Raw genomic sequence first — 15,097 nt, 5'->3', positions numbered from 1 at the left:
ATGCTGCCAGTCATAGATTCCCTACAGTGTGGAAACAGGCCCTTCGGCCCAACAAGTCCACACCGCCCCTTGAAGCATCCCACCCAGACCCATCCCCCCTATAACCCATACACCCCTGAACACTACAGGCAATTTAACATGGCCAATCCACCTAACCTGCACATCTTTGGACTGTGGGAGGAAACCGGAGCACCTGGAGGAAACCCACGCAGACACAGGGAGAATGTGCAAACTCCACACAGACAGTCACCCGAGGGTGGGGTCAAACCTAGGTCCCTGGTGCTGTGAGGCAGCTGTGCTAACCACTGAGCCACCGTGTCGCCCCTAAACCCAGACCATGCTGGGTTTCTCCAGCAAGTTCTGACTTTGTTCTGTCCTGGTGCTGGAAAGTTCTGGCCTTGAGGCCTTTTCCTCAGTGACTTTGAAAGACCACCAGCCATCATTAAACTGGAAGGAATGGCAGGATAGATGGGCTGAATGGCCTCCTGGTACATTTTGTGGTCTGAAGGGCACCGTTGTCCTTAGGGGAACAATTCTAACTCTTCCTGGGGCGAGGGGGCTTTCTCCTTCCCTCAGTCTTCACATTTTCAATTACTCCTCCTTTTATTTTCCATCCGCCGACAGGTAGGTGCTTGAAGAGCCCCTTTAAAGGCTGAGCCCCTTTAAAGGTTGACCCCGCCGTAACCCCCTTACGCCGCCGTCATCATCGGCACCAGTTACCAAGGACGCCGCCATGACGACGGTCGCCTTGCCAACCGACCCTCCCGTGACCTCGCAGGCGGCCCCTGCAGTCCGTCAAAACTAAAATAAATAATCACTGGAATGCTGCACCACTGAACAGATAAGACAGTTTGTAAAATAAAATCTTTATTAACGATAAATAATTCACTTGATTTGTTGGACGGCATTAACGCGTTGCTAGGAGACGCGCCGCGGGGGGGGTCAGAGGTGAAAGTCGGCTCAACAAAAGTTGATGGATTTTGCCGACCGTAAATGATCAAACCTGTGCTTATTTCCAGCGGGAAGCGGGAAGAAAGTGACGGTTCAAAATAACATCCGAGTTTCCTGTGAAAAATTAAACCGGAGGCTTCCGGGGAGGGGGCGGGGTCTCCAGGCGGCGGTTGCCAGGGAAACGGGAGTCGGTGTAGCCTGAGGCCTAGGCCCCGCGTCTGGAGCGGAGCTGCGTGAGGCCGGAGAGCTCGAGAGCGGCTGGGGCGGAGCGCCGTGAGTATCGGGGGATGGGGATGGGGATCGGGGTCGTGGTCGTGGTCGTGGTCGTGAAGCCCCCCCCCCCCCCCCCCATTCCCGGTGCAGTGGCTCCTTACCCCCGGGGAACGTTACTGGCTCTGAGGGGGGTCGGGGTCGGTAATGATGCCGAGCTCTGATTCAGGTTCCCCCGGACTCCCCTCCCCGGAGCTGCCGGACCTGCTGAGCCCCTCCAGCCCTTTCTGTTTATTTTATCTTTTATTTTATATTATTTTATTTTATTTTATATTATTTTATTTTATTTTATATTATTTTATTTTATTTTATATAATCTAACGATCCAGAACCTCAGGCCCAGCACCCGGGGGGGGGGGGGCGTGGGGAGTGGGCATGGATTCACAGAAACGTCGGAAATAGCAGCAGGAGGCCATTCAGCCCTTTGACCGTGCTGTCCCATTCAGTGGGCTGGCTTGGGGCACCCGGTTGGCGGTGTTTCCATTGGCCACGTCCATCCAGGACTCGGGGGGGGCGCCGAAGGCTGGCCAGCAGCAGCGAAGGGGACTTGTGCCTCTCGGTTTATTCTTCTGTGTTTTTAGCTGGTGCCACGCAGCGCCTCTCGCTGCAGGTTGTAACAAGGTACGTGTGAGCCCAAATAAATCAAGCCAGATCCCTGCTGATCCCTGCCGAGGTGACAAGGTGTGGAGCTGGATGGACACAGCAGGACAAGCAGCGTCAGAGGAGCAGGAAAGGCTGATGGTTCGGACCTAGACCCTTCTCCAGAAATGCCTTCCTGCTCCTCTGACGCTGCTTGGCCTGCTGTGTCCATCCAGCTCCACACCTTGTTATCTCAGATTCGCCAGCATCTGCAGTTCCTACCATCTCATGATCACTGTTGACCGTCTGACTCAGTCCCCTGTTCCCGCTTCGACCCCTTCAGCCTTAAGAACCATATCCAACTCCTCCTTGAAAACATTCAGTGTTTTGGCTTCGATTGGTTTCTGTGGCAGAGAATTCTACAGGCTCCCCGCTCTCTTGGGGGAAGGCAATTCTCATCTCGGCCCTAAATGGCCCACCCCAAATCATTTGACTGTCATCCTTGGTACTGGACTTGATGCACGCCTGGAACACCTGGAGTACTGTGTGCAGTTTTGGTCTCCTTACTTGAGAAAGGATGTACTGGCACTGGAGGGGGTGCAGAGGAGATTCACTCGGTTGATTCCAGACTTGAGAGGGTTCACTTATGAAGTGAATGAGCCGACTGGGACTATGCTCATTGGAGTTCACAAGAATGAGGGTGGAATTTTATTGAAACACATAAAATTGTGAAGGGAATAGACAAGACAGAAGCAGGGAAGTTGTTTCCACGGGTGGGTGAAAGTAGAACTAGGGGGTAGAGCCTCACAATTAGGGGGGAACAGAGTTAGGACTGTGTTGGGGAGAAGCTTCTTCACAATGTTGTGAGTCAGTGGCATTCCCTGCCCAGTCAAGCAGTTGAGGCTCCTTGGTGAATGTTTTTAAGGTAAAGATAGATTTTTGAACGGTGAAGGAATTAGGGATTATGGTGAGTGGACGGGTGAGTGGAGTTGAGCCCATAAAAGGATCAGCCATGATCTTATTGAATGGTGGAGCAGGCTCGAAGGGCTAGATGACTAACTCCTGCTTCTATGATAATGGGAGCTGCAGATGCTGGATAACCCAAGATAACAAAGTGTGGAGCTGGATGAACACAGCAGGCCCAGCAGCATCTCAGGAGCATGTGGCCTGCTGCTTGGCCTGCTGTGTTCATCCAGCTCCACACTTTGTTATCTTAACTCCTGCTTCTATTTGTTGTGTTCTAATGGCCTTTCTGCATTTACCCTGTCAAATCTTGTTAAAATTTTATAGGTTTCTATAACAACTATGAACAAACTGTTGATTATTGTTAAGAATCTACCTGGTTCACTGATGTCCTTTGGGAAGGAAATCTGCTGTCTGTACCCAGCCTGGTCTATATATGACTCCAGACCCACAGCATTGTGGTTAATTTTTAACCACCATCTGAAATGGTCGAACGAGTCATTCCATTCAACGGCAATTGGGGATGGGCAGTAAATGTCCAATGGACAAGTTTTAAAAAGTCATCAGATAAAAATCGACTAAAACTGGTCTTGTTAAGTTACAACATTATTATCTCTCTTAACCATTCCAACTCCCACTGCAGTCTCCCTCAGGCTGCTCTGGAAAATAACAGGGACAAGGGCCACTGGTCAAAATTTGTTACCTAGCTGGTGGTTTCTGGGGAGGGTTGAGGGGGGTAAATTGCTTACAGCCTGGGCTCAGTCTATTTGTAAGTGTCATAGTGAAGGTTTGGCATTGTGGCTTAGTAATTTAGGCTTAAGATTTAGGGCAGAGCGTTTAGTTGCTGTACTTTGTGGAGGGTATACCAGTAACACTTCTAAGATTTGTGGGTGTTAGACACTTCTGCAAGTTGTATCAGGATGTTCTACTACACTAAAGCTGCTGTAAAAGTGTAAGTTATTGTTAAAGATCCTTTTATAAATATGTTCTTATGGATCAGAGCAAAGCTGTAAAGTCCAGCCACATTCATTCCTGAATAATGGTCGACAAATAAACAACTCATTGGGGGAGGAGACTCCACCAGTGACCCCATCCTCAAATATGGAAATAATGCAACATACAAGTGGAGAGACAACGCCGAATCATTCGCAGCAATTTTCTGCCAAAAGTGCCGAGTAGATGATCCATTTTGTCCTCCTCCAGTGGTCTCCAGCATCACAAATACCAGTCTTCAGCCAATTCAATTGACTCCACACGATATCAAGAAACGGTTGGAGGCAGTGGGCCCTGACAACATTCTAGCAATAATATTGAAGACTTGTGCTCCAGAACTTGCCCGCTCCCCGAGCCAAGCTGTCCCAGTACAGTTACAACACTGATATCTAGCTGAAAACGTGAAATATTGCCCAGGTATGTCCTGCACACGCACAGAAGGACAAATCCAACCCGACCGGTTACCGCCCCATCAGTCTCCTCTTGATCCTCAGTAAAGTGATGGAAGGTGTCAGTAACAAGGCTATCAAACAGCTCCTGCTCAGTGACGCCCAGTGTGGGTTCCGCCAGGGCCACTTGGCTCCTGACCTCATTACAGCCTCCGTTCAAACATGGACCAAAGAGCTGAATTCCAGAGGGTGAGGTGAGAGTGACAGCCCTTGATATCAAGGCTGCATTCGACCGAGTGGCATCAAGGAGCCCCAGCAAAACTGGAATCGATGGGTATCGGGGGGAAATTTCTAGGCTAGTTGGCTACCAGGCAGAGGTTTAAACAAAAGACCTTTGGTTCCTTTATCTGAGAAATTGTATAATGACATTGGAGGTGGTGAGAGAAGGTTCACTTGGTTGATTCTGGGTATGGAGAATCAGACTTTTGAGAAGAATTTGAGTATTTTGGGCCATTGGAGTCGAGAAGAATAAGAGGTGACCTTGCTGAAATACACGAGACTTAGGGAGCTGAACATTGTAGATGCAGAGAGGGTGTTTCCCCTTCTGAGAAAGTCTAGGAGCAGAGGGCATCATCTCAGGATAAGGTGCCTTCTGTTTAAGACAGAGGTGAGAAGAAATTTCTTCTGAGGGTAGTGAATCTGAGAGTATAGGATATTGGAGCAAAATTAGACCTTTTGGCCCATTGAATCTGCCTCACCATTTGATCATGGCTTAACCCAATTCTCCTGCCTTCTCCCGATGCCCCTTCATCCCTTTAACAATCAAGACCCTATCTATCTCAGTCTTAAATACACTGAATAAACTTGGCCTCTGCAGTCCTTTGTGGCAATGAGTCTCTCGGGTTGACCACACTCTGGACAAAGAAATTCTTCCTTGTCTCATTGCTAAAGCATAGTCCTTTCACTCTGAGGCTGTTCACTTGGGTCCTAGCCACTGCAACTAGTGGAAACTCTTCTCCAAGCCCACTCTATCCAGGCCTCTCAGTATTCTGTAAGTTTCAATCAGATTCCCCCTCATCCTTCTCAACTCCATCAAGTACAGACCCTTCACATGACAAGCTCATCAACCCTTGGTATCATGCTTGTAAACCTCTACTGGACCTGCTACAATGCTGCACATCTTAGATAGTGGGCCCAAAGCTGTTCACAATATCTAAATATGACCAGAGCCGAATGCAGCCTTAACAGTACATTTATACCCTTGCATTTCTAGTCCTGTAAGCGTTGCATTTGTCTTTCTAACTGCAAGGACAAGCTGTGCAGTAGAAGAATCCTGAACTGAGACTCCTAAGTGCGTTTGTGCTTGAGAGTAGCGAAGCTCTCGCTCAATTTAGAAAACAACAGATTTGTCAGGTATGATCTCCCTTGATGAAGCTGTGCTGATTCAGCCCTGCTTTGCCATGCAGATCCAAGTACACTGCAGTCTGGATGTGAGTTTGCTCGCTGAGCTGGAAGGTTAGTTTTCAGACGTTTCGTCACCATTCTAGGTAACGTCATCAGTGAGGCTCCGACGAAGCGCTGGTGTTATGTCCCACTTTCTATTTATCTGTTTAGGTTTCCTTGCGTTGGTGATGTCATTTCCTGTTCTTTTTCTCAGGGGATGGTAGATTGGCTCCAAATCAATGTGTTTGTTGATGGAGTTCCGGTTGGAATGCCATGCTTCTAGGAATTCTCGTGCGTGTCTCAGTTTGGCTTGTCCTAGGATGGATGTGTTGTCCCAATCAAAGTGGTGTCCTTCCCCATCTGTATGTAAGGATACGAGTGATAGTGGGTCCTGTCGTTTTGTTGCTAGTTGATGTTCATGTATCCTGGTGGCTAGCTTCCTGCCAGTTTGTCCAATGTAGTGTTTGTCACAGTTCTTGCAAGGTATTTTGTAGATAACATTCGTTTTATTTGTTGTCTGTATAGGGTCTTATTTTTTTGTGGGTGTTAGACACTTCTGCAAGTTGTATCAGGATGTTCTACTACACTAAAGCTGCTGTAAAAGTGTAAGTTATTGTTAAAGATCCTTTATAAATATGTTCCTATGGATCAGAGCAAAGCTGTAAAGTCCCACATTCACTCCTGAATAATGGTCGACAAGTAAACAACTCATTGGGGGAGGAGACACTGCAGTCTCTGGCACCAGGATGATGGTGGCCTCCTTGAAGCAGGTGGGGACATTAGATTGTAGAAAGGAGAGGTTAAAGATGTCTGTGAATTCTCCTGCCAGCTGGTCACTGACCTTCTGTTCAAATAAGTGTTTTGGGCCCTGTATCCAAGGAAGGATATGCTGGCCTTGGAGGAGGTCCAGAGGAGGTTTGCAAGAATGATCCTGGGGATATATAGCTTGTCACATGAGGTGTGGTTAAGGACTCTGTGCTCAATGCAGTTTAGAGGGATGAGGCGGTATCTGATTGAAACTTATAGAATACTGAACGGCCTGAATAGTGTGGGCTTGGAGAAGATGTTTCCGCTAGTAGCAGAGACTAGTGCCCAAGTGCACAGCCTTGGCGTGAAGGGACGTCCATTTAGAACTGAATGAGGAGGAATTTCTTCATTCAGAGGATGGTTAATCTACAGAATTTATTGCCGCAGTGATTTGTGGAGACCAAATCATTGACTGTATTTAGGACAAAGATAAATATGCTCTTGATTAGTAATAGGATCAAGGATAATGGGGAGAAGGCAGGAGAATGGGTTTGAGAAACATATCAGCCATGATCAAATGGCAGAGCAGAATCTATGGGCTGAATGGCCTAATTCTGCTTTCTGCTTCAACGAGAGTAGCTTTTCAGTTCTAGGTTATTTTCAAATTTTTATGCGGGTATTGAACTCCTGCCCTCTCTGAATTACCAATGCAGCAAAAGTGTGCTGTACATTGCTATCAGAGATAGTAGGAACTGCTGATGCTGGAGAATCTGAGATAACAAGGTGTAGAGCTGGATGAACGCAGCAGGCCAAGCAGCATCAGAGGAGCGGGAAAGCTGACGTTTCGGGTCTAGACCCTGAAGAAAGGTCCGGACCCGAAACGTCAGCTTTCCCACTCCTCTGATGCTGTTTGGCCTGCCGTGTTCATCCAGCTCTACACCTTGTTATGTCAGTACATTGGTATGTTTGTTAATTGCAGCAGCCCATTATAATCCTCAGTGTAACAGTAGCCTAGGGCATCTGCAGTGCTATGAAGATATGCAATCAGGCACCATGGAGCGATTTTGCAACTGTAAGCTCGACTCTGTTAATGGTAATGAAACTTTCCAGGTTGCTGAGTTAGATTTCACCCGAATCCTTGGCTCGGATTAAGATCCCTATCGCTGCTGCATTTGTGCTGATGTTTAACTGAGCTGGGGAAATTATTGTACTTCTGTCAGTCATAAACTCCAAGAGCAAAGTGTCTCTTTTAATTTCATTGAATCAAGGTCCAAGATCCACCTGAAAACTTCAGGAAAGCTTCAAGAAAGGAACTGAGATTTTGTTTTATTTTCACCCTGAGAATGAATGTTTTAAAAAACAAACTTGAAGGATGTGGGTGCCCATGGCAAGGCTAACATTTACTGTGCATTCCCTGTACTGTGTGAAGTCACCTTATCATGCTGGTGTGGGAGCCAAACAGGGGGACATTTTAATGGGCTGAGAAAGGTAGCTGGGGATGGGTAAGGCATACTGCTCGTTGAATCCCTACAATGTGGGAACAGGCCACTCGACCTCAAGAGAAAATTCCCCTGAGCTCATTACTTCTTGCCAATCACATTAAATGTGGTGATTACACAACACCTAATGTTATTTGTAACTTTGCAGATACAACTAAAGGAGTCCGTTTCCAATGCAACAAAATCTGGACAATATCCAGGCTTGAGCTGAAAAGTGACAAGTAACGTTTGCCAAAGGCAAATACCATTTCCAAGAAGAGAGAATCTAACTAATGCATTCAATGGAATTACCATCACTGAATCCCCCCACCATCACCCTTCTGGGGATTACCATTGACCAGAAACTCAGCTAGACTTGCCACATAAACTTAGTGTCTACAGCACTCGTGCTACATTTCAGAAAGGCAGCTCACCTTCTCAAACACAACTAGGGACAAGCCAGCAACACCCCCAATTGAATTTAAAACAAAAAACAGGCCAGAAGCTAGGAATACTGTGGCGAGTAACTCACCTCCCGACTCCCCGGAGTGTCTCCCACCATCTACAAAGCCCAAGGCAGGAGTGTGATGGAATACTCCCCACTTGCCTGGATGGATGCTGCCCCAACAACACAGAAGAAGCTTCACAAAGCAGTTTGCTTGACTGGCACCTTGCCCACCAACTTCAGTATTCATCCCCTCCACCAGCAATGCGCAGTGGCAGCAGTGAATCCCATTGCTGCAGAAATTCACTGAGGCTCATTCGACAGCTCCTTCCAAAGCCAAACTTATGTCTAGAAGGACAAGGGCAGCAGATACACAGGGGCACTACTAACTGTATGTTTCCCTCCAAGCCACTCACCCTCCTGACTTGGCAATATGTCGCCGTTCTTTCATTGCCACTGGGTCAACACCCTGGAATTTCCTCCCTCAGGGCATTGTGGGCCAACCTACAGCACATGGACTGCAGTGGTTCAAGAAGCTAACTCACCCCCACCTTCTTGAGGATAACTTGGTATTAAAGATATGTTGGCTCACCCACATCTCGTCAACCTTTGAAGTCAAACTGAGTGGAGGGGTTGAAGGGGAGCGCTACTATTTGTAAGAGGAGATTTGATGCTTACTTGAGGGAAAAAGGCATGTTTGGAATATAAACACCCATATAAACCCAGTGGAGTGGATTGTTTTTGGTTTAGTTCATTCAGGGGATGTGCTGGAGGCCACAGTGAGGTGGCTCAGTGGTTAGTGCTGCTGTTTTACCACAACAGGGACCCTGGTTCGATTCCATCCTCCAGCAACTGTCCGTGTGGAGTTTGCACGTTCTCCCTTTGTCTGGGTGGGTTTCCTCCCACAGTCCAAAGACGTGCAGGCTGGATGGAGTGGCCATGCTAAATTTTCGCATGGTGTCTAGCAATGTGTAGGTTAGGTGCGTTAGCCATAACAAATGCAGGGTTACGGGGATCACGCAGAGGCGTGGATCTGTGTGGGCTAATTGGGCTGAGTGGCCATAGTGTAGGAATTCTATGATTCGAAGAGCAGTATGTCTTAACCATTCCCAGCTACCTTTGTGAGGGTTCTGATGATTGGGTGCTGTAAAGACAAGTTCATATTTAACGTGGACACCTTTGTTTAACAAGTTGGCCTTTTACAATTGGTTCAACTTGTCAATGATGTGTTTATACAAAGGTTTTCTTTCATTGTAAAGGAACTTTTCCATTGAGTCATACAACTCATCTGACCAATGATGGTAAACAGTGCCACACCCTGCTCTACCTCCAGCCGTCACTGGCAGTGCACACTTGTGAACTGAGTCTGCGGTGTATTTGATCAGGGAACACCTACACTGAGCAAGAGACTGGTTCTCCTCTCACTCCTGGAAGCAGAACTGTATTGCCAGAGCATTGCTGGTGCATAATTGCCCTCATCTCCTTCCAGGTAGGAGACATCTTTACAGACTCTGCTGTAAAAGATGGAAGAGATGCGCACTGTACAGCGTCACGGTAATCTCTGTGTGTCTCTCTTCAGTTTTCCGAGGCTGTCTTTCTAAGTTGTTTGTCAGTGTTCATGCTCATGCTGGCCTGAGCCTGCCCAGTAGCATATAATTATAAAGCTACACCTAGATGTTTATCCAATGCTTATCTCATGTGAAACATTGCATAGAGATCCACTAATTTATCAGATTGCTATTTGTGGAGTCTTGCTGTGTGCACATTGCCTCCCTAAATAACTATGTGTGTGAGAATCAGTGACACACTATCAGTCATATCATGTTTGTGGCTCAGCATCCCTTTATCACCACCATGTCAGAATCCTGGGCAAGGTCTGAAGTGAGTCCTTGTCCCTCATTAGAAATGTTACGTTTAATTGTGGAAGTGTTGTGACCAAATGTTTACCGCAATTGATTCCCAAACTAGTGTGGTCCTCTTGAGTGGTCTCACAAGATGCACTTGTTGAATTGATTGACTGGGAATGAACTGTAGCTGCCAGTGGCACCCACATCCCATGAATATAGTTTAACTATGTGGATTGACTGCACTTCCCTTCATTGCTGCCTGCACAATGGCAGGCACTCCTGATGAGCTACCATCAGAAGTCAGACAGCAGCTTGTCTTGAATTGAGGTTGAGGGCTGTGTATCTCACTCCTGGTGCCTGATTAAGGTGATTGTAAGGTATGAAGCCAAACAGTTCTGGCAGAACCCGAACTGCGTCGCTCAGTAGGCGTCATTTGGTGACCCGTTCTGTGACTTTGCTGATAATTATCCTGTTTTCTTTACGGATTGCACATAACCGGGGAATTTCCCATATTGGGAATGGGAATGCACAGATTTATGGTGATTGACGAAAGAAGCAATAATGCCCTACAGAAAAACTTTTTGACACAAAGTGGCTAAGATCTGGAATGCGCTGCCTGAGACTGTGTGTGAGGCTTCAGTTGAGGCGTTCAACAGGCAATTGCATTATTAATGGTAAAAAGAGAGTGTGTGGGGTTATGAAGAAAAGGTATGGTAGGTTGCTTCTACAGTTTGCTGGTGTAGTAAGCGCGGCTGAATAGCTTCGACCTGTGCTGTAACCGTTGCGATTCAGTGATTATTGCAGCTGGATCAGCAAAGCCAGTGGACTCAGTCTTTGAGCACCAAAACTGGTTGGCAGAGGCTGCTGCATATGCTGCATCGACTGTGTTCATCTGCTTCCGAATGTTAATCCGGCTTCTGAGCCTGAGCGTGAGGCTAACTGGGTCCTTTCAGTGACACCTCACTGAAAATACCAGCACGTGTCTTAGATTAGCCTCTTGCTCTGCCATTTGTGGAAGCGAAACCCGAACATGACAGGAAGAAAAATATAACTTAGAAGTTGCATTGAATAGATTGATTTTTGTTTATTGTCATGTGTACTAAAATACAGTGAAAAGCTTTGTTTACAGGTGGATCAGGCTGAGGAAAGGATATACAGATCAAAAAGAATTAGAATGTTTACAAATTTAGAATTTAAGTTTAAAAGTGGAGAACGGTTATAAGAAATGTTAAAGTTAGATCTGCTGTAGGGAGCTCACAAGGAGTTGTGTGGACTCAGTGCCATCTCGCGCCCAGTGAATCCAGTGCCATGTCTGTTACTTCTGTATACAGTAAACTGGCTGTAGTATGACATGCAGTCACCATTTCAATGCAGGTCTAGGTACAGTAGCCGCGAGCCCAGATCCCAGACAGTAAACTGGCTGTGGTATGACATGCAGTCACCATTTCAATGCAGGTCTAGGTACAGTAGCCGAGAGCCCAGATCCCAGACAGTAAACTGGCTGTAGTATGACCTGCAGTCACCATTGCAATGCAGGTCTAGGTACAGTAGCCGAGAGCCCAGATCCCAGACAGTAAATCATTTCATTTACTCCATCTGTCCATCCAGTATTTGAGCCTCCTGGGATCTATGTATTAACTTTTTCTGCATTGCTCATTGTATTTATCGCCAGGGGAAGAGTTTGGCAGGGGATTAAGCCAATACACGAGACTACTTCAGCTGTTTGCAAAATCTACGTCAGATGGGCAAGGGTTTTTCAAATATTGAAAGCCAATTATTTCGTATCTGAAAGGTGAAATGCGACTTCAGTAACATTATTCCCAAGTGCAAATTAAACGCAAGATTATTAATATAGGTGATGAGGACATCTCTGAACAAATACACGAGCAAGTAGCTAACTGGTGAAGAGGGTGAAATGCAATGCAATATGTCGATCGATTGTGTGTGGTGATAGTAGTCCACGGTTCAACTCTGCTGGAAACACGAGGATTATTTTGTGAAGGGATTGTGAGGAAGATGTGAAGTCAGCTTGGAGCAGCTCATGGCTTGTGGCTCTCCCAGGGATTAGTTTGGTGATGTACAGCCTATGAGTTAGGAGCAGGAGTAGGCCATTTGGCCCTTTGAATCTGCTGTCCCATCCTATAAGATCATGGTTGATCTGATTGTGGTCTTAACTGCACAGTCCCATTGTGACTCCTTGTGCAGCTTTTTCAAAGAACTTGTGCAATGCGTTGAATGGCTTCCGGTTGTGCCCCCTTTTGGGGGATGTCTGTAGTCATTCAGAGTGCACAGTCAGTGATTGACCAGTTGGCTTTCCTCCATTCTATTACAAAGAAAGACTACAATCCAAACCCCTCAAAGACAGTATTGTAGCTACTTGAATACAGTATGTCCCCAGTCTGGCCCGTATTCTGTCTCCTTTATGGTCATTAAGTAGTGGCTATTAGTTTGTTGATTGCCGGCTTCCTTCCCTGAAGTTGGGGTTGTTGGTCAAGTTTCCACAGTCCTGTTCCAGTGCTGTATGTTTCTATGTTATATGTTATATGTTCATCGGCTGCCCTCTCCCGGGACCTTTTTGTGCCTGAGCTTTATGTGGGCAGGGCACCCTGAGATGACAGCCAGGTTCTAATCTTGCCTGAGGTTTTTTTTGTCCCTTTATGGAATTTTGAGCAAGGGCAGCGTTTGGTCTGCTCCTTTGCTTACAGTTTTTTGCTTAACATTTATAGAGTCATAGAATCATACAGCATGGAAACAGACCATTCGGTCCAAGCAGTGTATGCCGAACATAATCCCAAACTAAAGTAGTCCCACCTGCCTGATCCTGGCCAATGACGCTCCAAACCTTTCCTATTCATGTATCCATCCAAATGTTTTTTTAAACGTAATTGTACCCAAATCTACCGCTTCATCAGGAAGTTCATTCCACATGTGAACCACTTTGTTGCCTGTCCCTAATTGTCCATGAATGGAGAGGTTTTTCAGAAGGTAGTGCAAAACTGTACACATCAGTGCCAAAAACAAATCTGAAGCCTTCACAGCAATTTCAGCCTGAAGCGCCAAGTGAATGATCCATCTCAGCCTCCTCCTGTGGTCCCTATCATCGCAAATGTTAGTCTTCAGCCAACTCGATTCATTCCACACTCGTCAAGAAACGGTCGGAGACACTGGATACTGCAAAAGCTATGGGCCCTGACAACATTCTGCAATAGTACTGAAGACTTGTGCTCCCTGAGCCAAGCTGTTCGAGTACAGTTACAACACTGGCATCTACCCAACAATGTGGAAAATTGCCCAGGTATGTCCTGCACACATCAGGACAATTCCAACCCGGCCAATTACCATCCCATCAGTCTCCTCTCGACCATCAGTAACGTGATGCAAGGTGTCAGTAACAGGGCTATCAAGCAGCTCCTGCTCAGCAATAACCTGCTCAGTGACGCCCAGTTTCGGTTCCGCCAGAGCCACTCAGCTCCTGACTTCATTACAGCTTTTGTTCAAACATGGACAAAAGAGCTGAATTCCAGAGAATGAGGTGAGAGTGACAGCCCTTGATATCAAGGCTGCATTTGACTGAGTGTGGCATCAAGAGGCCTCAGCAAAACTGGAATCAGTGGGTATCAGGGAAGTCATACCTGACTTATAGGAAGATGGTCATGGTTGTGGGAGGTCAGTCATCTCAGCTCCTGGACGTCTGTGCAGGAATTCCTCAGGGTAGTGCCCTGGGCCCAATCACCTTCAGCTGCTTCATCAATGATCTTCCGTCCATCATAAGGTCAGAAGTGGGGATGTTTGCTGATGATTGTACAGTGTTGAGCACCATTCACGACTCCTCGGGTACTGAAGCAGTCCGTGTTCAAATGCAGCAAGATTCAGGCTTGGCCTGACAAGTGGCAAGTAACATTCTCACCACACAAATGCCAGGCTATGACCATTTCCAATAAGAATTTGGATAAATCCAAGGTACTGAATTGAGTAAAACAAATAAGGGCAGGACTTATACAGTTAATGGTAGGGTCCTGGATAGTGTTGAACAGAGAGACCTGGGGTTCAGATAAATAGTTTGTTGACAGTTGTGTCACGGGTAGACAGGATGGTTAAGAAGGCAGTTAACACACTTACCTTCATTGCTAAGAACATTGGGTATAGGAGTTGGGACGTCATGTTGAGGTTGTACAAGACATTGGTGAGCACCACTTTTGAAGGACTGTGTCCAGTTCTGGTCACCTTGCTATTTATTGGAAGGATACTCTGAAATTAGACAGGATTTGGAAAAGAATTACCAGGTTGTTGCTGGGAATAGAGGGTTTGAGTTACAAGGAGAGGCTGGGAAGATTTTTTACTGGCGTGTAGGAGGTTGAGGTGACCTTATAGAAGTTTATATAGTCATGAGGGGCATAGATGATGTAAGTAGCAAAGGTTCTTTCCCTCGGGAGGGGAAGTTCAAATCTAAGGGGTATGTTTTTAAGGTGAGTGGCACTTAGTTTAAAAGAGACCTGAGGGGCAACTTTTTCTCACAGGGTAGTTCATGTGTAGGATAGACTGCCAGAGAAAGTGGTAGAAGCAGGTACGTTTGCAACGTTTAAAAGACATGGATAGGTAAGATTTAGAAGGCCGAATGCAGGCAAACGGTTTAGTTTGTGAAACATGCTTGGCCTGGACAAGTTGTACCGAAAGGTCTGTTACTTTGCTGTATGACTTTAATACTGTATAAGAGACAATCTAACCACCACACTTAACATGCAGCTGTATTACCATCACTGTATCTCCCAAATCAACGTCCTTAGAGTAACCAATGATCCGCCTAGCCAAACCCCCTCCACCGACACCCTCATCCGCCTAGCCGAACTCGTCCTCACCCTCAACAACTTCTCTTTTGACTCCTCCCACTTCCTACAGACTAAGGGGGTGGCCATGGGCACCCGCATGGGCCCCAGCTATGCCTGCCTCTTTGTGCGTTACGTGGAACAGTCCCTCTTCCGCACCTACACAGGC

General features: G+C 46.6%; 1 protein-coding gene across 5 annotated transcripts in view; it reads left to right on the top strand.

Moving 5' to 3' along the window:
- The first annotated feature begins 980 nt into the window (after nt 1–980).
- ppp1r16a (protein phosphatase 1, regulatory subunit 16A) overlaps nt 981–15,097 on the top strand; it is an 86,596-nt gene continuing 72,479 nt past the window's right edge. For 2 of the 5 annotated variants that reach the window (XM_059640782.1, XM_059640781.1), the window contains exon 1: nt 981–1,224. The gene's annotated coding sequence lies outside the window, so the exon portion shown is untranslated. Of the gene's footprint in view, nt 1,225–1,825; nt 1,843–9,633; nt 9,748–15,097 lie in introns of those variants that run through there. The other 3 variants (XM_059640793.1, XM_059640785.1, XM_059640798.1) reach the window with 2 other exon arrangements.

Source organism: Stegostoma tigrinum, chromosome 2 (assembly GCF_030684315.1).
Source record: "Stegostoma tigrinum isolate sSteTig4 chromosome 2, sSteTig4.hap1, whole genome shotgun sequence".
Lineage (NCBI taxonomy): Eukaryota > Metazoa > Chordata > Chondrichthyes > Orectolobiformes > Stegostomatidae > Stegostoma > Stegostoma tigrinum.
Note: the sequence above shows the minus strand (reverse complement) of the source record. Positions and strands in the feature narration are given on the sequence as shown.